This window comes from Aethalodelphis obliquidens, unplaced genomic scaffold (assembly GCF_003676395.1).
Source record: "Aethalodelphis obliquidens isolate GAN/ISIS:26980383/991018 unplaced genomic scaffold, ASM367639v1 scaffold2, whole genome shotgun sequence".
Classification (NCBI taxonomy): Eukaryota; Metazoa; Chordata; class Mammalia; order Artiodactyla; family Delphinidae; genus Aethalodelphis; species Aethalodelphis obliquidens.
In genome coordinates, this window is record NW_020837946.1 from 15,456,156 (window position 1) to 15,481,359 (window position 25,204).

The following is a 25,204-nucleotide window of genomic DNA, read 5'->3' on the forward strand; positions in this document are numbered from 1 at the left end:
ATGAGTGTTGGTCCAGTCCGCATGCGCTCACAACCATGAGTGTTGGTTAAGAGTTTGATTTCAGCCACGACTTCTTGGTTTGAATCCAGTTGAATCAAACCATATGAGACAAAATAGTTTTCCAATGAGTGTTGATGGATTTTGACCACTTTATGAGGAACACTGTAGGGCTTAGCCTGCTCTACCTAACTAAAGAACTTGAGGGAAGGGGGAGATCTCGTGCCAACCAATTTTAAAAGTCAGTCCTCTTTGTTTGGCTTATGCTTTGATAAAACATCAAACATCTACTAGAGAAAAGGGAACCATTTCTTCCAATTCCATCAGGCATGCATTGGGGTTGGTCAAGCTCATATACAGAGAGCCCCAATTTAAGACAAAGAAAATATATTTGACTGTTCACAAGTGGTCTATTAGGAGAGTCGTTTTTATTCCTAAAGAATATTCCCTATTAGTAACACTCCTTGTTGAGTCTTTTCCAATAATCAGTTTCCTGGACACTTTTTTTTTTTTTTTTGCGGTACACAGCCCTCTCACTGCTGTGGCCTCTCCCTTTGCGGAGCACAGGCTGCAGACGCGTAGGCCCAGCGGCCATGGCTCACGGGCCCAGCCGCTCCGCAGCATGTGGGATCTTCCCAGACCGGGGCACGAACCCATGTCCCCTGCATCGGTAGGCGCACTCTCAACCACTGCGCCACCAGGGAAGCCCCCTGGACACTTTTATAATATGATTCAATTTACAGTTTCAGTTAACACTTTCCAAGACTAGGCTTATTACATAGATCTGGGTAGAACTGTACCACTTAGTTGTCAAAAATTTAAAACCTCATTTACTTCGGAATAAGCTTCCAAATCTAAGTGAAGCATTTGTGGTTATATTTCCTGGGTATATTCAAATTCATGAATCATCTACGAGCTAAAGGTGGATTGGAAAACTTCACAGACATTCATCTCCAATATGCATTGTGTAATAAAGCAAGTCCCAGAATAATGTGGAACACTAGGTATAATATGTTGCTATTTATGTTTAAGATGTTAAAATACACGTTTGTGTGTGTGTGCAGGTACATATATGTGCATATGTGCAAAAGATTTGAAAAAGGTCTGGCGTAAAATCACTCATTAACTAACGGTAGCTACCTCCTGGCATGGGATAGACTTTCAGTTTATCCCATGTGAACTGTTGATGCTCTGAAGTGGCCGTGACTCCAGGAACCCAGCACTCTGATTCAGTGGCCAAGCCACTTTCTTCTGGACTTTCAGTTTATCCCATGGCCACTTCAGAGCATCAACAGGTAGGAGCCCCACACCACCTGCTAGTGCCGGCACAGCTAAAACTGTGGGCCTGGGCTTCCCTGGTGGCGCAGGAGAATCTGCCTGCCAATGCAAGGGACACGGGTTTGATCCCTGGCCCGGGAAGATCCCACATGTTGCGGAGCAAGTAAGCCCGTGCGCCACAACTACTGAGCCTGAGCTCTAGAGCCCGCAAGCCACAACTACTGAGCCCACGTGCCACAACTACTGAAGCCTGCATGCCTAGAGCCCATGCTCTGCAACAAGAGAAGCCACGACAATGAGAAGCCTTCACTTGCCACAACTAGAAAAAGCCCGCACTCAGCAATGAAGACCCAACACAGCCATAAATAAATACATAAATAAATAAATTTATAAAAAAAAAAAGCTGTGGGCCTTTGCTGTGCGAAAGGAATGAGGACAATTTTAGGGGTTGTTATTCAAGTCAACAAAATTTTACCTTATAAATTCATTTCTTTTCTCTGTTTGATTTTTTTTTTTTTTTTAATACTTCTAAGTTCTCTCTTTATCTCCAGCTGGAGGCCTAAAACTTACATTTCCCAAACTCGCTCTTGCTGGTAGAGTTCCAGTTTGGATTCCTCATATGAGAGAGGCTGGTGTGATATTTGAAAGTGAGAGGCAAGCAGAAGCACTTTTGCGCCGCAGTCCTGACAGTCTATTGTGGAGGCTTCTGGACCACAGACATGAGGCCTGGCAGCCTCTGGGGGTCTTGCTGTGAAGCGCCCACTTCCTGTGACTCACCACAGGATCCCGTGATTCCTTTATTTCCTGATTACCTAAATGCCACTGGCAAATTCCCTATGTCCCCCATTCTGTTTTTCAATGGCTAATGAGCTTCTAATTTCTCTTTCTTTCTACTTCAGATAATACTGAGAGTAGTGTATTAGTTCTCCAAGGAAACAGAACCAACAGGAGATTATCTATCTGTCTATCATTATCTATCTCTATCTATATATCTATATGTCTATATACAGAGAGGTATATATATATATATTCCAGTGTTGTCCAAGGCCATTTGGTCATTTATATTATTTATATATCTATACCTGGCCATTTATAAATATATCTATATATTTATATTATATTATATGTAAAATTTAAATATATAGGTATATAAATATATCTATACGATTTATGTATCTATATCTATTTATATCACAAGATTTATTATAAGGAATTGGCTCATATGATTATGGAGGCTGGAATTCCCCAGATCTGTGGGGAGAGCTGGCAAGCTGGGGACTCAGGACAGCCAGTGGTGTCGTTCCAGTCAGAGTCCAAAGGCCTAAGAACCAGGGGAGGAGACATCAGTTGGCACTTTACAAGCATTACCTTTAATCATCACAGCAACCAAAAAGTTTGGGAAAAGTTACTATTACCCTATTGGACAGATGAGAAAACTGAGATTTGGAAAGGTTAAATCACTCGCTATAAACTATAGCTTTAATCCATTATTCACTAGCATGATCAACTCACTAGTGGCCTGACCACTGAAGAGCAATCATGTATCTTAGGACATAAAGCAGCTTTTCTTCCACTCACCTGCTGCTGGGGAGAAGTCCCACTTCATCTCCTTACCCAGCAGTCCCCTGTGAAGTTCTTAGGAAGGCCAACATCACGTGTTGGACTGGTAAATAACTTGTAGCCCAGAGTAGCACAGAGGAAGGCAGCATCGAACTAGTCCATTCTGAAGGGATGTCCGGTTGGATGGTCTGCCCTCCTCCCCAGCTTGTTTCCAACTCCCTCCAGGATGTGGGGCTCTCTGCACATTTGGTGACCCTGCTCCTGGGTTGTTCGCACATTCTCCCAGCATTCTTCAAAAGCCATTGTAACTCCGAGATCTACAAAAACCATAGGAAGGGATTCTGAATCCTTCTTGGTCAGAGTAGATAAAGAAGACAAAAACAACAACAAAACAGGATGTGGTTCAATGCTGAATTGTTCAGCACCAAGTAAATGAAGAGCTGTTTTAATGTTTTAAGGATAGAAAATGGAGAAGAGAAATCAACATAGGCCTTGTCCTCCATGAATAAACGGTGTGTGGGAGGATATAGGCAGATATGGTAATGACTGTAATAGCCAAGCTGGGATCTAGGATGAAGCAATGGGGAAATAAGGGAGGTAGAAATTAATGACAACTGGAGGATCAAAGAAAGCACTAGAGAGGAGGTAGGGTTTGAGAAGACCTATCTGTAGTGGGAAAGACTGTGACAAACAGAGACCATGGAAGGTTATAACAGACAGAAGACAAAAAACATAGCACAAAGAAAAGCAGAAACATAGAACAGTGTGGGTTGAAGTCTGGGAGGGATGTGAAAGGGAAGAATTATGTCAGAGATGGAGGGTGGATACGATGACAATATGGCCAGACCAGGATCTGCAAAGGGCGCTATCAACAGGCTGTATGTGGATGAAACTGAAATAACAAATTACTTTATTCTAGTCAATTGTCCAAATATTTTTCTAATTAGTAAATTCAATTATGAAGTTAGACTAATAAAATTGTGTTAAGTATTAATTTACACAAAAAGATATAGTTATTCAGTCTAGCACAGTTACTAAACTATACGTATTAGGTTAAAAAAATCATGAAAATAAGTTATTGTTTTAAGTTATTTTATGGGCTAGGGTAGGTTTCCAATGTACCGATTAAATTTTTTTTTAATTAATTAATGTATTTTATTTTTGGCTGCGTTGGGTCTTTGTTGCTGCACACGGACTTTCTCTAGTAGCGTCGAGCGAAGGCTACTCTTCGTTGTGGTGCGTGGGCTTCTCATTGCAGTGGCTTCTCTTGTTGCGGAGCACAGGCTCTAGGCGTGCAGGCTTCGGTAGTTGTGGCACACGGGCTCAGTAGTTGTGGCTCGCGGGATCTAGAGCACAGGCTCAGTAGTTGTGTTGCATGGGCTTAGTTGCTCCGCGACATGTGGGGTCTTCCTGGACCAGGGCTCGAACCCGTGTCTCCTGCATTGGCAGGCGGATTCTTAACCACTGCACCACCAGGGAAGTCCCCGATTAAATATTTTTAAAAAGAAGAATTCCATTGTATGTAGGTCACACAAAGGGGTATTTATATTTTAATACAAATAATTATGTGCTTGGTTCATATGATACCATTAAAATGGATTAGGACCCATTTTTTTCTCAGATGATTTTGATCTATGTTCATTTTAAAATACAAAGGGAAAAGCTTCATTTCAATTAGCTTCATTTTAAAAAGCTTCAACTTTAATTAGACTCACAAAGATTATATAAGTAAATTATCTACCTCAGGTAAATTGTTTGGTAAAACTTGTGCTGCTTCAGGAGAGGATGACACCTCTAAAAATGATTATAAGGGGGCTTCCCTGGTGGCGCAGTGGTTGAGAATCTGCCTGTTAATGCAGGGGACACAGGTTCGAGCCCTGGTCCGGGAGGATCCCACATGCCGCGGAGCAACTAGGCCCGTGAGCCACAACTACTGAGCCTGCGCATCTGGAGCCTGTGCTCCGCAACAAGAGAGGCTGCGATAGTGAGAGGCCCGCGCACCGCAATGAAGAGCAGCCCCCGCTTGCCACAACTAGAGAAAGCCCTCACATAGAAATGAAGACCCAACACGGCAAAAAATAAATAAATGAATTAAAAATGATCATAAGGGAGAAAAACATGTTTGATGATAGGAACAGAACTCATATGGCAGCTGGTCAACTAATGGATCCTGTAACCGGCAAAGAGATCAGCTTCTGCAGCTTAAGGAAGAAGCATAATCATGTTGCTAAAAATACACATCAGTGTTTAGTTCTTAGATAACAAATTGGCTGACACAGTACCAAACACATGAAGCTAAGAACATCTTGCAAAATATCTGTGACAAGGTACCCTGGGCCACAGTCATAGTAATACACCACTTTATCTTGGCTGTCAGACCAAATGTTCCCCCATTTGAAGAATGTACACAAAATTATCAGTGTGGCAGTGGAAGAAAACAACTCATGGAAATGTGAGATAATTACTCTGATAATCAAGTAAAGCAGAAGATATTATACATATATCACCAATTTCTATCCTCAAAATAGCTCCTTGTCACAGGGACCATTTGTTTTAATATGGTAAGACCAGATTCACCTTATTGCTTCTATAATTCAGGATGAGGAACACTAGATTTTAAGTCAACACATCTTAGAAGCTGTATTACCTAAGTCATGAATCCATTTCAATATTCTGACACTTAGCCTTCTCATCTATAAAATGGGGTTAATAAAACCACAGGATGCTATGGAAATAGAATAACAGTAAGATAAAAAAACAGAGGCTGGCAGAAATTATGCTCATCCTTTTTGTCTTGAATCCAAACTGAGTTGAAAATAAAATGAGGAATTCAACCTAATTGGTTGACTAGATTCTAGGGACTGATTCACAGTAAGCAGTTGTCACCCAACATCTCTCCCCTCTATTTTCTCCTTTAGTAATCGAACCCTATTTTTTTTTTTTCGAACCCTATTTTGTTCAGTGTGGCAATGAGCTTACTTGAAAGATTACCCTTCTCGGTCTTTCTTTCAGATAAATGTCATCATTGTCAAAGTTCTGGCCAATGGGAAGTATTACATTCTTCTTTATTCCTGCTCCCTGGAATGCAGAGGTGATAGCTGGAGTTCTAACAGCAATTTTGAACCAAGAGGTGACAAAGAAGATAGAAGTTATTCACTGGGGATGACAGGGCAGACAAATATTGCCCAGGTCTCTGTGGACCCTGTGGATCCAGCATACCACAGTCCCAGTCTATGTGTGGATTTCTTTTGCAAGTGAGCATAAACTCTGTGCTTATAAGACACTTTTATGTTGGGTTCTCTATTAAATACAGCTAAATGTAACTCTAACTCTTATGCCAAAATACCAATGTTTACAAAAAAGAACTGCAAATTATTCATTTACAGTGAAAAAATAATTAGAAGTCTTACGGGTCCAAGTAATTGAATACTTAGTATACTCTGTCCTCTAGAAATCTGTCTGGGGAGTAGAGAAAGAAAGTCATGGGGAACTTGCCATACAGTTTTTGTAGCTAGCTACATCAAGTCAGATATATATTTTTTGGCTGCATTGGGTCTTCGTTGTGGTGCGTGGGCTTCTCATTGTGGTGGCTTCTCTTATTGTGGAGCACAGGCTCTAGGCGCATGGGCTTCAGTAGTTGCAGCACATGGGCTCAGTAGTTGTAGCTCACGGGCTCTAGAGCACAGGCTCAGAAGTTGCTCTGCAGCATGCGGGATCTTCCTGGACCAGGGCTCGAACCCGTGTCCCCTGCATTGGCAGGCGGATTCTCAACCACTGCGCCACCAGGGAAGTCCCCAAGTCAGAGATTTTGAGGACCCAGAATCCACATGGGGACTGACCTGCACTGGGGACCGCATCTCAAGCCCTCTGATCAGAGGATCTTCCCCTGGACAATACTGGGTGAACATGGCCCAATCTCCCTGCTCCCACCACTGGCAGATATTCTCCCTTCTGAAGATACAGTCTTTCTTTAAATGAGTCATCAACATCAACAAGACTCTCGTGGGACCTGCTGCTACTGTTTTTACAGACTGAAGACTGACCTTTTCAATATCTTTATTATTGTGAATTTAGAACCCACACAAAAGCAGACAGAATAGTGTAGAGAATCCCCTATGTGCCTATCATTCCACCCCAATGTCACTGCCCCACGGCCAGTGCTGTCCCGTCATACCCCCATCTGCTTCCCTCCATCCTGTATTATTTTAAAACATGTCCCAGACATCATATAATTTCACCTGTGAATATTTCAGAATATCTTTAAAAGATATACGTGTTAGAAGTAACTGCAATCCTACCATCACAAATAATGATAATTCCTGAGGGTCAGATTAAGGTAATTTATTGGGAGGCATTATATGCAGGAAAACATAACCCTAACTCTTATACCAAATACCAATATATATTTTCAAAAATAACAAAGTATTCATTTACAGTGAAAAAAATGATAAATCCCATGTGGCCAGAAAGTCAAGGGCTACTTCGAGACCCTCTTTCCGTACCTGCCTTCTGCCAAAGATGCTTAGTTTCCCAGCTTCCCGTGCAGCTGTGGGACCCATATGTTTCAATCCTGAGCAATGAGATACACAAGGAAGCCTGCCAAGGTTCTCCTGGAAATGCTTTTGCTCCCTGATGAAAGGAGAGCTGGTGAGGGGCCCTGCTGCTTCCTGGCTGCACTGAACGCAGGTGTGTGAGAATGTGATGCCAGGAATTTGCTTATGCACCTGCTACCAAGGGGGGAAGGTCAAGAGAATCACAGACATGCGTAAACCAAACGTGGTATATCCATAAATGAAATATTGTTTAGCGATGAAAAGGGATGAAGAACTGATTCATGACCAATATGGATGAACCTTGAAAACCTTATGCAGAGTGAAAAGAGCCAGACCCAAAACCTCACATATTATGTGATTCCACTTATATTCAATGTCCGGAACAGGCAAAGTTATAGAGACAGAAAGTAGGTCAGTGGTTGCCTAGGACTGAGGGAGGAGAGGAGACACAAGGAAATGACTGCTAGTGGGCTTCCTTGGGGGGGATGATGAAAATGTTCCAAAATTAGATTATGATGATGGTTGTAGGACTATGTGAATATATTTTAACTAACGAGCTGTACACTTTAAACAGGTGAGTTTTATGGTATGTAAATTATATTTCAATAGAGCTGTTTTTAAAAAAGCTTTAAAAAAAGGCGGGGAATCACAGAGACACCAGTCTAGGGCTCTGACATCATTGGGCTGCTGAACCCATGTCAGCAACAGTCTACCTACAAACAGCTTATTTGTGGGGATAAGATAATCCTGGCTTTTTTTTTTTTTTTTTTTTTTTTTTGTGGTACGCGGGCCTCTCACTGTTGTGGCCTCTCCCGTTGCGGAGCACAGGCTCCGGATGCGCAGGCTCAGCGGCCATGGCTCACGGGCCCAGCCGCTCCGCGGCATGTGGGATCTTTCCGGACGGGGGCACGAACCCGTGTGCCCTGCATAGGCAGGTGGACTCCCAACCACTGCGCCACCAGGGAAGCCCAGTCCTGGCTTTTAAAAACCACTATTTGTCAGATTTTCTGGCTTACAGTTGAATGTATTCTTAACTAACAGGCTTTAATTTTTCATTCAACTAATATTTATTTAATGCATATTATATTAGGTACTAGAGAAACAAAAGGACCAACATTCATTAAATTCCCACTAGATACCAGGAGATTTATATACTTTGTGTCATCAATGCCTCACAGCAGCCCTGGAAAGAATGGCCTCTCCCTTCAAGGCACATCCAGCCTAGGGACTTGTTTTTCTGCAGTGGACCACCCACCTCATAACCCTCAAGTTGTACAATTTAAAAATACAAATTCCTGACTTCATCCTAGACTTGCTAAATCAGACCCACTGGAAATAAATCATTGGTTAATACTCTACAAATGTGGTCATACACATACCTGTGCCTCCTGAAACTTTCAACGTAAATCAGAAATCACTGAAATACACAAATATGAATGAAACTTATGACAGCAGAGCAAAAACATCACAAGGACCTTGTGTTAAGAAAATCAGGGTGTTGGGCTTCCCTGGTGGTGCAATGGTTAAGAATCTGTCTGCTAATACAGGGGACACGGGTTCAAGCCCTGGTCCGGGAAGATCCCACATGCCACGGGGCAACTAAGCCTGTGCGCCACAAATACTCAGCCTGCACTCTAGAGCCTGCGAGCCACAACTACTGAGCCCGCGTGCCGCAACTACTGAAGCCCACGCGCCCAGAGCCCGTGCTCCGCAAAAAGAGAAGCCACCGCAATGAGAAGCCTGCGCACTGCAACGAAGAGTAGCCCCCGCTCGCCGCAACTAGAGAAAGCCTGTGCACAGCAACGAAGACCCAACACAGCCAAAAATAAAAATAAATAAATAAATTCATTTTAAAAAAAAGAAAATCAGTTGTTAAAAAACACGCGTAAAGCTTAGTCTCTGCACTCATGATGGTGTGGTAGGCAGAATTCTTGGATTGCCCCCAGGATCCCCAGTCACGCCCACCCCCATCGTGTACACACACCTCCAAATTTTTCAATCAAATGCTGGGCTAGGTACTGCTGTGAAGGGATTTTGCAAATCCCTTTTGCAAATCAGTTTACCTTAAGATAGGGAGATTAACCTGGTAGGCCTGGCCAAATCACACGAACCCTTTAAATCAGGGTCTAGAGGAGAGAGACAGAGGAAGTAAGAGGTTTGAAGCAGGAGAGGGATTTGATGTGTGAGAAGGTCTTCGCTGCTGGTTTGAAGATGAAGGAGGCAAGGAATGTGAGTGGCCTCCGGGAACTGAAAGTAGCTTCTAGCTTATAACCAACAAGTAAATGGGAACCTTGGTTCTACAACTGCAAGGAAGTGAATTCTGCTACAACCGTGTGAGCTTGAAAAAGGACTCTGAGGTCCAGAAAGGAATGCAGCCCAGAGAACATCTTGCTCTCCACCCTAAGCAGAGAATTCAGCTCAGCCTCACCCAGACTCCTGACCCACGGGAACTGTGAGATAACAAAATTAATGTTGCTTTGAACTGCTAAGTTTGTGGTAATTTTTATGCAGTAATAAGAAAACTAATAGAGAAGGGAACTTGGGTAAGATATATTACAGAGGGAAAGTTGGCAAAGTAAGCAACTAATGGAACAGAGAGAGATAGAGTAGGAAGAGCCGGAAATAGTCTTCCTTACAGCAAAGTACTTATTTCCTTTAATTATATACATTTAAGGGGAGTATTAGTAAGGCATACATTTGGCTGCAAATAGTGGAATACGAAACTACTAGTACTGAGTATTGAGTAGTACAAGCAATTTATCTCTCAGAGCTACTGTGATTACTCAGTTATGCTGGCATAAATCCTTTCTATCTTTCTGAATCCCTGCTATTTTAATTTGTCAGCTCTTTGTCATCTTGTGTCATGATTGTAAGATGGGTGCTGGACCTCCAGGCATCACATACTTTCTGGTCTGGAAGAAAGGGATAAGCAAAGGGTATTGCCAGCTGAGTCTGCTCTTTTGCATTGAGAAAACAAAATATTTTCTGAAAGCCCTACTCAGAAGATTCATTTACATTTCAATGGCCACAACTAGATTACATGGCCACCTTAAAGCAATAGTGGCCAAGGGGAATGAGATTAGTATCACTGGTTTAGACCAGTCACAATCCATCCCCTTTCACTGGGGTGGAGATCCCTGTCACCACCTGAGCACATCAAGGTTTTCTTCACGGTAGGGGCAGAGGCAAGAATGGACAGTCGGAGGCAACACATGGTGTCTCCCACGGTTGGAAAGAGCATTTCATCATTAACTCAACAAATATTTATTGATCACCTATTAGGGCATGGCCCAGGGTTTACAAATCCGGTGTGTGTGTGTACATGAGCATGTTATGTGTGTGCGGGTGTTTGGTGGGGAGGGGCACACAGGCATGCAAACAAGAATTACAGTGAGAAGTGCTGTATTTGCAAAACGAGAATCTCTACTTTTGTTTTTGAACATAATGTACTCATCAGAGATACATTAGCTGAATCCCTAAAACAGTAATAACAGGCCCCAAGAAAGCATATATTGATCTGTGCTTTTAAAAAGGAGAAAATGTTTTAATTGGTAGAAAATATATTCACAGTAAACTTCTAAGAGCTATTGAACTAAGTATAGATCAATACCTTGAACTAAATCTGGATGAGAGACATAGCTCTCATTTAAAATGCAGAAGTGTGATGAACCCACAGACGTGCTGTCCTTTCCAAATGAGGTGTTAAAATCCTTCTCTATTTTATGGGAAATGTAACACTGAGTTTTAATATAGTTTACATAAGAGTCTCAGGTGTTCCACCCATTTAAATAAGCTCCACTTATTTTAAAATACTTGGGTTACATGCATATCTTCTTCCGATATTTAGCCCTTGGTTCACCAGCTTCATTCTTGTGAAATGCCTTTACGGAAACAACTTTATTTTCCCAACTATAATTTGATGATATGGAATACGACACTTGAGTTTATTCATATTAGGTAAATTAATTCAGTAATTAGTTATTCTGATGCAAACTAGACTTTAAGCATGATAACCAGTTTTGCACCACGTAATTAACCAGATGGACTTTGCTCTCACTTTCCAACCCCTATGATTTCTTTTTTTTTTTTTTTTTTTTTTTTCGGTACGCAGGTCTTTCACTGTCGCGGCCTCTCCCGTTGCGGAGCATAGGCTCCGGACGCGCAGGCTCAGCGGCCATGGCTCACGGGCCCAGCCGCTCCGCGGCATGTTGGATCTTCCCAGACCGGGGCACGAACCCGTGTCCCCCGCATCGGCAGGCGTACTCTCAACCACTGCGCCACCAGGGAAGCCCACCCCCCCAAGCCCCTATGCTTTCTAAAGATGTAGTATAAGAGCACTGCTAGTGGACTTCCCTGTTCTATGATGCTTTTTAAAGAGTTCTGGAAAAATAGAACCCTTTATTAAAATAGCTAAGCATAAGCATTGGGTGGCGCTCTGAAGGTCTTACTGATTTTCCACCCCAGCTCCTGCTAACTGCATCATTTTACCCTCTCTCCACTGTGCTAAGCCTTGCCTTACTCTCTAGGCCAAGTCCTGGCCCCAAAGAGAGGAACCAGCATCAAGACTGACTCAGTTCTGCTGTTGGTTCATGTATACCTTTAAAGACTACTTTGCATTAATCACTCATTTGGTTCTGGTGGCCCCATCTCCCAGGGACTGGTCTTCCAAATCCTCATGTTCCTACAGTCTATCCCTGTCTGCAGCTTCTGGCCTTACCAGATGCAGATTCTCCTGAGCATTTGAACTTTCTCTTTTGTAAAAGTAATAACCTGTTTTTAAGGCTAGGTTTTTGTCCTTAGTAATTCATGCACAGAAAAAAAAAAAAAAATCCCTTAATTTATGCGACTAGCCCACAACTGCTGGACACTTAGGGTTGTTTCCAGTGTTTACTTTTAGAAACAAGCCTGCAGTGAGCATTGTACTGATTCATCCTCGTGCAGAGCTTCTCTTAAGGTCTCCGGGAAAAGCTCCTGGGAGTGGACTTACTGGGTCAAAGGGTTGTGAGTTTTTAGTTTTGAAAGACATTCCAAAATTATCCTGCAGAGAGATGTCTTCAATTTCAAAGCCATCTAAGAGGATATGAAACTCGTTTCCTACCTGATCAGTGATATTAAGCGTTATTATTATTTAAAATATTTATCTATTTAATAGGTGAAAAAGGCACCTTGTTACTTTAATTTGCTTCTTTATAATCATAAAGGTTTATTGTCCTATTGTAGTTCTCCTGCTATGAACTGCCTAATTATTTTCTTTTGCTCATTTTTTTCCATGTATTTTTTCTTATTTGCTTATGGGGTCTTTGCATAGTCACAAAAACGGCTTTGTCCATAATATGTATGGCATTTTTTTCCCAGTTGTCATTCATTTATCTTTTTACTTTGATGACATCACTTTTGCCATGCAGAGTTTTAAAATTTGATATAGTTGTCTTTAGCAATTTTTTCTTTGTGGAATTAATTTGGATTTTGCAATATGCTTCAAAAGGTTCCCTATACTCCCATGTTATTTAAAAAATATCCATGCACATTTTCTTCCAATACTTTATTTCAATTTTTAAGTTTAATATTGATCCATCTGGAATTTATTTTGGTGTAGGGAATGAAGTAGGGGTTTAGTTCCCGCTTCCCAATTCGGACTTATCTACCACCTTTCTCTATTTCTTGTTATCTGTCAAGAGTGGGGTTTCTATAAACTACTAAAGGCAGAAGCTGAGAACACTAGGTTTCAATTAAATAAATGTGTTCAATTTCTCCTTTCTCTTTCTCTATTCCCTTCCCCTCCTCCTCCCTTTTCTTCTCTAATCATTTCCCTCTCTGCACCCCCTTTCCCTTCCCATCCCCTTCTTCCACTTCCTCCTCTTATCCATCTCACTAGTCATTGTCTGTAAGTAAAAACTGATTTTTGCCTTTATGCTGCAAGTCAATGATTTTCAAGCTGGAGTGGGATTGGAGAAAGCACTTCACCCTTGAGAGACTGTTTATTAGATCTGGGAGAGGGATGGGCATATGTAGATTTAAAATGAGGTAAACAAACAACTATATGCCAGTAAAATGGACAACCTAGAAGAAATGGACAAATTCCCAGAAATGTACAATCTCCCAAGACTGAACCAGGAAGAAGTAGAAAATATGAACAGACAAATTACCAGTAATGAAATTGAATCAGTTAAAAAAAAAAAAAAAAACCCCAACAAACAAAAGTCAAGAACCAGATGGCTTCACAGGTGAATTCTACCAAACATTTACAAAAGAGTTAACATCTATCCTTCTCAAACTATTACAAAACATTACAGAGGAAGGAATGCTTCCAAACTCACTCCATGAGGCCAGCATCATCTTGATACTAAAACCAGACAAAGATATCACAAAAAAAGAAAATTATAGTCCAATATCACTAATGAATATGATGCAAAAATCCTCAAAAAAATATTAGCAAACCAAATCCAACAATACATTAAAAGGATCATATACCATGATCAAGTGGAATTATCCCCAGGGATGCAAGGATTTTTTCAATATCCACAAATCAATCAATGTGACACACCACATTAACATATTGAAGAATAAAAACCATATGATCATCTCAATAGATGATCTCAAAAAGCTTTTGACAAAATTCAACACCCATTTATGATAAAAACTCTCCAGAAAGTGGGCATAGAGGGAACATGCTTCAACATAATAAAGCCCATGTATGACAGACCCACAGCTAACATCATACTCAATGGTGAAAAGCTAAAACATTTCCTCTAAGATCAGGAACAAGATCAGGATGCCCACTCTCACCACTTTTATTCAACATAGCATTGGAAGTCCTAGCCACAGCAATCAGACAAGGAAAAGAAAGAAAAGAAATCCAAATTGGAAAGGAAGAAATAAAACCGTCACTGTTTGCAGATAACATGATACTCTACATAGAAAACCCTAAAGATGCCACTAAAAAACTACTAGAGCTCATCGATGAATTTGGTAAAGTTGCAGGATACAAAATTAATATACAGAAATCAGTTGCATTTCTATACACTAAAACCAAACTATCAGAAAAAAGAAATAAGGAAACAATCCCATTTACCATCACATCAAAAAGAATAAAATACCTAGGAATAAACCTACCTAAGGAGGTAAAAGACCTGTACTCAGAAAACTATAAGATATTGATGAAAGAAATTGAAGATGACAGAAACAAATGGGAAGATATACCATGTTTTTGGATTGGAAGAATTAATATTGTGAAAATGGCCATACTTGGCCACACCCAAGGAAATCTACAGATTCAGTGCAATCCCTATCAAAATACCAACAGTGTTTTTCACAGAACTAGAACAAATTATTTTAAAATTTGTATGGAAACACAAAGGACCATGAATAGCCAAAACAATCTTAAGAAAGAAGAACAAAGCTAAAGGCATCATGCTGTCTGACTTCAGACTATACTACAAAGCTACAATAATCAAAGTAGTATGGTACTGGCACAAAAACAGATCATAGGTCAATGGAAAAAAAGAGAGAGTCCAGAAATAAACCCACACACTTATGGTCAATTAATCAATGACGAAGAAGGTAAGAATATACAATGGAGAAAAACGGTCTCTTCAATAAGTGGTGCTGGGAAAACTGGACAGCTACATGTAAAAGAATAAAAGTAGAACATTCTCTAACACCACGTACAAAAATAAACTCAAAATGGATTAAAGACCTAAATATAAGACTGGAAACTGTAAAATTCCTAGAAGAAAACATAGATGGAACGCTCTTTGACATAAATTGCAGCAATACTTTTTTTTAGATCTGTCTTCTAAAGCAAAGAAAATAAAAGTAAAAATAAACAAACGGGACCTAATTAAATGTAAAAGCTTTTGCACAGCAAAGGAAACCATCAACAAAATGAAAAACAACCTACTGAATTGGAGAAAATATTTGCAAATGATATGACTGATGAGGGATTAATATCCAACATATATAAGCAGCTCCTATAACTCAACATGAAAAAAAAAAAACACAACCCAATTAAAGAAAGGTCTATAAAGAAAAATGTCTATAACTGAATAGACATTTTTCCAAAGAAGACATACAGATGGCCAACAGGCACATGAAAAGATGCTCAACATCATTAATCATCAGAGAAATGCAAATTAAAAGCACAATGATGTATCACTTCACACCTGTCAGAATGGCTATCATCAAAAACACCACAAATATCTAATGTTGGCAAGGATGTGGAGAAAAAAGAACCCTCCTACACTGTTGGTAGGAATTAAATTGATGCAGTCACTGTGGAAAACAGTATGGAGGTTTCTCAAAAAACTAAAAATAGAACTACCATATGACCCAGCAGTTCCACTCCTGCATATATATCCAAAACACCCCACAAAAACAAAAGAACTAATTTGAAAAGATACACACACCTCAATGTTCATAGCAGCATTATTTATAATTGCCAAGATGTGGAAGCAACCTAAGTGTCCATCAACAGATAAATGGATAAAGAAGATGTGGTATATATACAATGGAATACTACTCAGCTGTAAAAAAAGAATGAAATTTTTGCCATTTGCAACAATATGGATGGACTTGGAGGGTATTATTCTAAGTGAAATAAGTCAGACAGAGAAAGACAAATATTGTATGATATCAGGAATATGTGGAATCTAAAAAATACAGCAAACTAGTGAATGTAACAAAAAGGAAACAGACTCACAGATACAGAGAATGAACTAATGGTTACCAGTGGGGTGAGGTAAGGGGGGGAGGGACAATACAGGAGTAGGGAATTAAGAGGTACAAACTACTATGTATAAAATAAGCTACAAGGATATATTGTACAACATAGGAAATATTGCCAATATTTCGTAATAACTATACATGGAATATAATCTTTAAAAATTGTGAATCACTATGTTGTATAACTACATCAACTATACCTCAATTTAAAAAGAAAAACAAAATGATAAAACTATGACCCACTGATTTAATTTGTCTCAGTCATAAACAAAGGAGGGAGGGGAAAAGCTTTATGTTTATAAAAGGTGGATGAGTTTTAGAAGAATTATTGTTTTCTATAATACCTACATCACGATATTTACCTACTTGCTTAATCAAGTTTCAACTGCAATCACATTGTCTGCTTAAACCTGGTTTTTACGTTTTGTCCATTTTAGCAATATCCTTAGTCTCCCTTTTTCCTACCAGCTTTTTTTTTTTTTTTCCTGCTTTTAAGGTTTCAAAGTTCTCTATTCTCTTAAGAAAACAAGACAAAACAAAAATAAGACTTTTGGGGTTTCCTTGGTGGCGCAGTGGTTAAGAATCCACCTGTCAATGCAGGGGACATGGGTTCAAGCCCTGGTCCAGGAAGATCCCACATGCCGCGGAACAACTAAGCCCGTGCGCCACAACTACTGAGCCTGCACTCTAGAGCCCATGAGCCACAACTATTGCGCCCATGAGCCACAACTACTGAGCCCGTGAACTACAACTACTGAAGCCTGCACACCTAGAGCCCATGCTCTGCAACAAGAGAAGCCACCACAAAGAGAATACCATGCACTGCAACAGAGCAGCCCCCACTCACTGCAACTAGAGAAAGCCCGCGTACAGCAATGAAGGCCCAATGTAGCCAAAACTAAATAAATAAATTAATTAATTAAAAAAAAAAAAGACTTTCTCTGATCCCACTGCCTCTCTGGATATCTTCCCAATTTCTTCTATTGTCTAATTTCTCAAATCAATGCCTACCTTTATTGCTGCCTTTTGAGTCAAACCACTCTCTTCTTAACCATCCTGCAATCTGACTTTGGTATCCACAGCCATATCGAAAGTGTTTTCTTTTTTTCTTAAACAATCTTTACCCCTCTCTCATTTCTGAAATTGTGTTTCATTCCTTGTTTTTTAAGATTTTTTTTTTTTTTTTTTTGCTATCTCATACCCAATTTGTTCTCAGAAGGGAGGAGGAGAGGGAGGTGAGATTTTTGCCCCCAGGGCATATTTGGCAATGTCTGGAGATATCTGTGCTCATCACAACTGTGAGGGAGTGTCCTGACCTTGACCAATTAGAGGCCAAGGATGCTGCTGAACATCCTGCAATGCACAGGATGGGCCCTCACAACAAGGTATCCTATAGTCCAAAATGTCAGCATTGCCAGGGTTGTGAAACCCTGCCATACCCAGTGGTAAAGTGCCTTCAGGGGCATTTGAAAATGTGAGGAACAATAGGCATCATTTTGGTGGTTACAATGACTGAATGACTGAGGAGAGCCATTGGCATTTATCCTGGGAGCTAAGGATGCAAAACATCCTGCAGGGCACTACAGTCTCACGCAAAACACTGCAATCCAGTTGTACCTCTACTTGCCTTCTCTATTTCCTTTAGTGTTTTCCCCTCTCACCAACTTATTGTGTTATTCAAGCCCTTAGTTTCTCTCTCCACCTCTGAGAGCTCCTCCTACCTCTTGATTTCCCCCTCCTGTAATCACCTAGCAATGATATTGGTAAGCCTGGATGTCTGTGACAACAACAATATTTTGGCAGTCAAGCTAAAAACTTGGAGCTATCTTTCCACACCTGAAAGATGCCATTTTATTATTTTCTGGCCTTCATTGTTTCTAATGATGTTATCCGTTATTTGTAATTGTGTCCACTGAATATAATGTGTCCTTTTTCTCTGGATGCCTTTAAGATTTGCCTTCATCTTTGGTTTAACTATGATGTGCCTAGGTGTGGATTTCTTTGTATTTATTCTGTTTTATGTTAGTTGAGTTTAGCATCTGTGAATTGGTATCATTCATCATTTTGGAATGTTCTTGACATTATCTCTTCACACATTTTTTTTGCCCCATTCTGTCTGTCCACTGATTCTGGGAATCAAATTTTATATATATTAAACTATATTATGATATTGTCACAGAGATCTCAGATGCTCTGTTCTTTCACATCCTCCCACTCCCTTTGCATTTCAAAGCTAATTTCTTCCAAAAACACCCTCACAGACACATCCAGAAATTGTGTTGTACTAGCTATCTGGTCAACCCTTACCCCAGTCAAGCTGACACGTAAACCATCACAGCACCACTAGACCCTGAACCATGCATCTTGTGTCTCCAAGACCATCAAATCTGATACTGGATACTGCCTTTGGAAACTCTGTATGGTTGTCCCTGGTGCCTCCCTTCGCCAGAGTGGACTCAGCATAGTACTCAGTTATTCATGCAACAAATATTTACTGAGCATCTACCATATGCCAGACCCTCTTCTAGGGGCTGTAGAAACACCAATAAGCAACCAAGATGCCTGTCTTTGGAAACATATCTTCTAACTGGGTAACCAAGTTGTCCAGTTTTCCTGGACTCCCCCAGTTTTAGCACTAAAAGTCCCACATCCCAGAAAACCCTTCAGTTCAATGGACATCTAGAGGAAGAGCATTTTAGGCAAAGGGAAGAGCAATGACCTTGAGGTGAGTGGGGCCCTCACCTCATGTTATTAGACGGATAGCAAGGACCACTGTGTGGCTATAGTGGATTGAGAGAGATTTAGGCCAGTTAATAACATCTCCAAATTTAAGTTTCTTCATTAGTAATTTGGTAAAAAGAGACAATGTTTTGCTAGTGCCTGGGAAGGATCAAAAGATCAGTGTATTCAATCATACAGATGGCTCTTTGAAGAGATCAGACATATAACTCAGGGATCCCCTTGGCCACCTCACCAGAAGCCAGGAACAGATTTGGGATTATCCAGGAATGATCTGTGGAGAAACTTCTTATCTAATGGAGTGCATCTCTGTGAAAGAAGAGACCCACAATGTTGTTGAGAATGTTATACCATCAGAAACACTGCCAACCTGGACTGAAAGGGGAAGAGAAAGGACAAAATGAAAGAAGGTTGTCACTCCTCCAATTCTACAGTCAGGAAACTGGTTAATAAAACTTCTATCCTAAAAGTATGTGTTACTTTCATGAAAAAGGAAGGATGACCCTAGTGCAGAGCAGTGAGCCCAGAGGGTAGAGTTATTTTTCAGAATGCTGAGGAAATACCCAAGTTGTAACAGTGTTTTAAAAAATGAAAACAAGATATAGATACAGCTTTAAGGTAGAGAAACACTTTCAGCTTTAACTAGAAAAGATAAATTATATTTTATATCATAAAATCTGCAAACCAAAGTTCTCAAATTTGATGATATAGTAATAAATTGTATTTTATTAAAAACACTTTTATTTCTTCCTTTATAGTTCAATGTGTAAAATATTTTTTATCTAAAGCATAAAAAGCTGTCTAGTTAATATTCTACTTTTATTTAATAAACAAAACATTCACTCATTCATTTATTTAATTAAAAGAACACATACTTTTCAGGTTTCTGTGGAGTACTGGTAACTAGTCATCTTTAGTTTAACTGGGTAGGATATAAACCTTGTCTTGTAGGAATGAATACTTCCTGAAACTATGAAGCTGACCCTAGGACCAAGAGAACTAACAAGAAGTCTTGTCCACTTTGGTTATAACCTTAGGCTGAATGATTTTAAAGTAGCTTTAAAATGATTCCTGAGAAATGTTCTGCAAAAGAAGACATCCCAAGCTCTGCCAGAGAAAAGCAGGTAAGAAAACTCTAGTTTTAAATATAATTTTTGGCAGCTGGATCTTATATCAGTTGGTTTTCTTTTAGTTATTATTAGGGACCTCAAAAGCCAACCTAAATAAAAGATGCTAAATTAATTTGAAGTGATTCATGTTTATAATACAAGTAGATATAAAGAAACCTGATTGTCTAAGACTGGTATTAACTATGAGGCTGCTTCTCATCCTAGGGAAAATAAAACTAACATCCTCACAAAGAAACTTTTGGAATATGCTACTTAACTCCTCTATAACAGGAAAACTTCTCGATCATTGATAACCTTTGAAAAACCTGAAACAATGTGTTATTCCAACTCACACTATTACCAGCCAAAGGGAAGAGGCTTAGGCCTTATGCTATACAAAATATGTTAACAAGGAAGAGAAGTACAATGAAAATAAAGAAATCCAAGTACACTTTCCAAGGACTAAAATATAACCTCTCCAAAAGATGGAAAGGATTTCTCCATCTCATGGAAAGGCAGTGGTCCGTGACACTGCCTACTTTGTGGGGTTGAGGAAATAACTCTATGTTTATTTTAATGTACCGTGTAATCTGGCTCATTTCCCATATTGTTCTGTGATCTTAACTGTGCAATTCAAAAGAAAAGTTGGGCCAGTGTTTCAAATGTCATCTTGATACAACCTTTCCCATTTCCAAGCTCAGTTCAGTAATTTGCTTTTCTTTTTTTCCCCTTATTGCTTTTATAAAGTTGAGCCAATGATAATAAAATCAGTAGAAAAGAATGACAATATAAGAAATAAGTTACCACAGTACACAAAGAGTTCCTTAGAGTTGGAAAGCAGATTCCTGGTCTTTAAAAGCGTGCTTCCCAGTATGCTTACATGACTGGTGTTTTACTTGGATTATTTTTTGTTGGTAAATGTTTCACTTTCGATTACTTCTGCTTTTATTCTGTTTCTCCCTAAACTGCCCAGACATTTTGCACCCCTCTAGTATTTGGTTGGGGTTCATTCTGTCTCCCTCCCTCTCCCAGCCCCCATAGTGGCTTCTATTGTAAAGTCTCTGGTATCAAGCTTACAGTTGACACTGTTCTGGCTTTAACAGAAGGTCATTTTCAACAAAGGAATTCTGGCTTGTTTGTGTATAATACAGCTCTGCTTAGCTACATGCCAGGTTGACAAGACTAACGTGACGCCTCCTAGCTGCATTATGCTCTGTTCAGTATTATATAAGTCTTAGCGGAAGGACACCCCACAATTAAAAGTGACTTCTAGGCGTGACGTTTATCTCCAACAAGGAGTGACTTTAGCTAGGAAGAACTAAGGTGATTTCTAATGTCCTCTACTGGGTGTTTCTATCTATTCTAGACATAAAGAGATACCCTCATAGGTAAATGCCCTTCCTCAGACATAAAGTATGGTATGAAGATATTGTCTGTACCTAGGCCCCCCAAATCTTTCTATGAATACTCGCTACGATTAAGTCAAAGGTTATTCAGCATCAATGATCTGTCTGTCCTTGACATCAGGTGACTTGACAGAATGTCCCACCTCACTTCTAGCGGTCTAGAAAATAATTCAGTGATAAGTTCTAAACCAAAGAAGCATAGGAGGTAGTCTTTTAGACAGTAATACAAAAATGGATGTTTCCTATATGTTTTAACTGGAAAAATGTATTATTAAAAGACCATTTTTGTCATTGCGTGGCCTTAAGAGCTGCTATACTAAGACTGAAAAATTTGGTATGTATTTGAATCCAACGCCAAAGAACCTGCATTTTAAAGAAAGAGCCTGTATCACATATTGTTTCTTTATCAATATAAACTGCAGCCACAAATCATTTCCCATATTCAATTATGAGTCAGGACTTGGTCCAGCTCTAATTGACTCCAGGAATATTTTCATTTAAAAGAAAATTTAATTCACTGCCATATGTTTGCTGGAGTGGTTCTCTGATCTTGGCCCTGATGATTCCTCTGTCCTCACTACCAGGTGTGGTTTCCAAGGGCCTCCAGGACTCACTCTGCTCTCTTCACTGTTGGCACTGGCTTCATCTTCTTTTCTGACCGGCATGTATTCTTCTGTGGTTTTTTCCCTCCAGTGTCTTTCTCTTTTTAATCACAGAAGTATTCACACTTGAATTGAAATAGTGAAGTCAGCTTATAATGCTAGATGAAAAATATCAGAGAGGAGATACCAATTTCATAGTTCACAAGCTAATGGTATCAATCTGTACCACTTAAGAGATACCAGAATCTTCTGACCCAAATGCAAACTCCATTGGCCTTGAAATAATTTTACTCATTATCTGATGACTGAGGAGTCATATTAAGGTTTTGCTTAAAATTTTCCAGGTCAATAACTGTCATCTCTGACTTTCATCCTTAAAGGGGTAGAATTTGGGGTTTTAAGAGAATACTCACTTGAATGTCAGAAGATTCAGAATTGTATTTTCTGGAAAAAGAAAATGGCCTCATCCAACTTATAAGTTCATGAAGCTCACTTTTGTGCAGAAATAGGATGGCTCTCTATTAATTTAGGTGTGAGATTTATCTTCCCCACCATATCAGTCAACTGTTGCTTGTGTAATAAACTATCACAAAACTTAATGGCTTAAAACAACATTTACTGCTTTTGAGTTGGTGGGTCAGCTGGGTGGTTCTGCTGATCTGGGCTAGGCTTGCTTGTGCATCTGTGGTCAACTGGCTGGTTGTGTTGTTAAACCTACATTCATGTACCCAACATCAGGTGAGGCCAAACAAACCAAAGTGTTGGAGTTTGGAGCAGAGAAAGATTTATTGCAAAGGCCAAACAAGGAGAACAGGAGGCTTGTACTCAAAAGACCCAAACTCCCCAATGGTTTTCAGGGAAGAGTTTTAAAGGCAAAATGTGGGGTGAGGGCTGCAGGCTGTGTGACTTTCTTCTGATTGGTTGGTGGGTGAAGTAACAGGGTGGTGTTTCCAGGAATCTTGTGTTCAACCTGAAGTTACCACCCTCCACCTGGCTGGGGGCCTTAATTCCTGTAGAAAAACTCAAAGATACATTGTTACGTATACCCCTTGAGGAGGAACTAGGGGTTCCTCCCTATCACTGCACTACTGTTTCTTGACTGCTTTTCCTTTGTTTCTGCATTCCTTCACTTTCCTAATGAGTAACTGTTTGAATCTGCTCTCTGGAACTCAGGGAAGGTCTAGGAGGCTGAAGCCTTGGTCCTATAAACAAGAAACAGGGAACAGGCTTTTGTACCTGGGAGGGCCCCATAGGGTCCTGCTTGATTTCAGTTGGCTAAAGGGCTGGCTGGTCTATAATGGCCTCAGCTGATGACAGTTCTATGCACATGTCACACCCACCTTCCTGGAGCAGGCTAGCTCAGGCATGTTCTCAAGGTGGTGGCCCAAGTCTGAGAAACAGGGACCAATTGTGCAAGAGTGCAAGCAGGAACATGTACAACTTTTAAGCCTCTGCTTTGTCAAGTTAGCTCTTAACCCTTAGGCCAAAGAAAGTCACATGGCTGAGCCTAGAGGTAGGGTGGGAGGGGTGCCTACAGGGAGGCAGGAAGAGTTGGGCTATTAATCAGCCTACCACCCATACCCAGATATAACCAGAGCACAACAGTCCAAGAAGCCGGAAAGAAGGGTCACTTTCTTATGCTGCTGATGTATGGGGACACAGGGAGGTGGGCAGTGGAAGTAGAGTCTAAAGTTGTGAAACCGAGTCCCCCTAAAACTGAGTTCCTCTTATGATTAACCTCTCTATCTAAAACTATTCTCTTTCTGTTCCAATCAGGATTGAGGAGTATCAAAGAAAAGGGGGGATTGAAAATGAGCAGGACCCTCCGGGACCCTCCAAGGTACAAAACCCCTTCCATATCCCCTGTTCCTTGTTTGTAAAAAAAAAAGGGTTTTAGTCTCCCAGGCCTTTCCTGAGTTCCAAAGAGCAGATTCAAGCAGTTACTAATTGGGGGAAGTGAGGGAATGCAGAAACAAAGGAAAGGCTGTCAAGAAACAACAGTTCAGTGATCAGAGTCCAAGTTCCTCCTCAAGGGATATACATAACAATCTGATGGATATCTTTGAATTGTTCTGCAGAAACCAAGATCTGGCCCAGGTGGAGCAGTGACTATATGCTGACCACAAGCATGTAGACCCCAGACTGGTTGAAACCAGAAGGTAGATGATTGAAACTCTTGAAACACCACCCCGCTACCTTACCACCAACCAATTAGAGGAAAGTCATGTTCCCTACAGCCGTCACTCCAACTGTTGCCTTTAAAAACCCTTCCCTGAAAGCCATCAGGGAGTTCAAGTCTTTTGAGCATGAGCTTCTTGTACTCCTTGCTGGGCCCTGCAATAAACACTGTACTTTCCTTCACCACAACCTGGTGTCAGTAAATTGAGTTTGCTCTGCCATGGGTGAGTGGACTCAAGTTCAGTTTGGTAACAGTAGCCAAAATAAAAACCTGGAAGTCCAAGTCCAAATCAGTTGGCCAAATAAGAGATCAAAGACAAAACGGAGGTGTGCCTCTATAAAGAGGGGTCAAAGAAGAAGAAAGACCTAGAATGGGGACTTGGAGTGTAGACAAGCCTGAGACATTTCACCCTGCCCCAGGGAGCGTGTTTGGAAGAAACATGACATAAAATCTTTGCATATTTAAGGGCATAAAGGACATAAACTATATAAAACTGTCATTAAAAGATTCCACCACCTACAGACAGTGAAAGTTCTAAAATTTCTGTGCAAGGGAGTTATGTTTCTTGCTTTGCTTTGAAGAAGTAGCTGCTACTATACCATTCTTATATATCCTTAATATGTTTCATCTCCAGTACAAATTTCCTTCAGAACTAAGGGCTGTGAAAACCATTTGCTTCTAAATGAATTAAGAAACTTTCTATTGCTAGCCTAGCCACAAAATTTCTGTAACCCAGTGTCTTCATTCTTTGCCTTGATTGCTAGGATGTTCAGAGTTAAGTTTTATAGTCCACTGATGGGAATTTTTAAGCCAGGATTTTTGGACATAACTTTTCTACTCCTCTTATTTTCTTCTTTGTCTCCTGTCTTATATTTTGTAATAGGTTCAGTCTTATTGTATCTCTGGTGTTTACACAGAGGGCTTTGAGGAACTTGCAGGTGGATCCTAGCCCACATTTTCATTCCAGAATCTCTTGTGATTCTGGCTTCTGTGACGCCTGTTTCTCAGAGAGAAAACAATATCACATTGTACTCTGCTTTGGCAGGTCCTGCACAGAATC

The 25,204-nt window shown here is 40.3% G+C and overlaps 2 long non-coding RNA genes across 2 annotated transcripts in view; both read left to right on the forward strand.

The window, feature by feature from the left end:
• Window positions 1-360, forward strand: part of LOC113627564 (uncharacterized) — a 6,046-nt gene extending 5,686 nt beyond the window's left edge. Inside the window, exon 3 of the long non-coding RNA XR_003435603.1 lies at window positions 1-360. This exon is cut by the window's left edge and continues 1,403 nt beyond it. This is a non-coding gene — a long non-coding RNA (uncharacterized LOC113627564).
• A 19,279-nt stretch (window positions 361-19,639) lies between these two features.
• Window positions 19,640-24,316, forward strand: LOC113627566 (uncharacterized). Its single transcript, XR_003435605.1, has 3 exons — window positions 19,640-19,972; window positions 23,742-23,805; window positions 24,044-24,316. It is a non-coding gene; the product is annotated as an uncharacterized LOC113627566 (long non-coding RNA).
• Window positions 24,317-25,204: the final 888 nt, after the last annotated feature.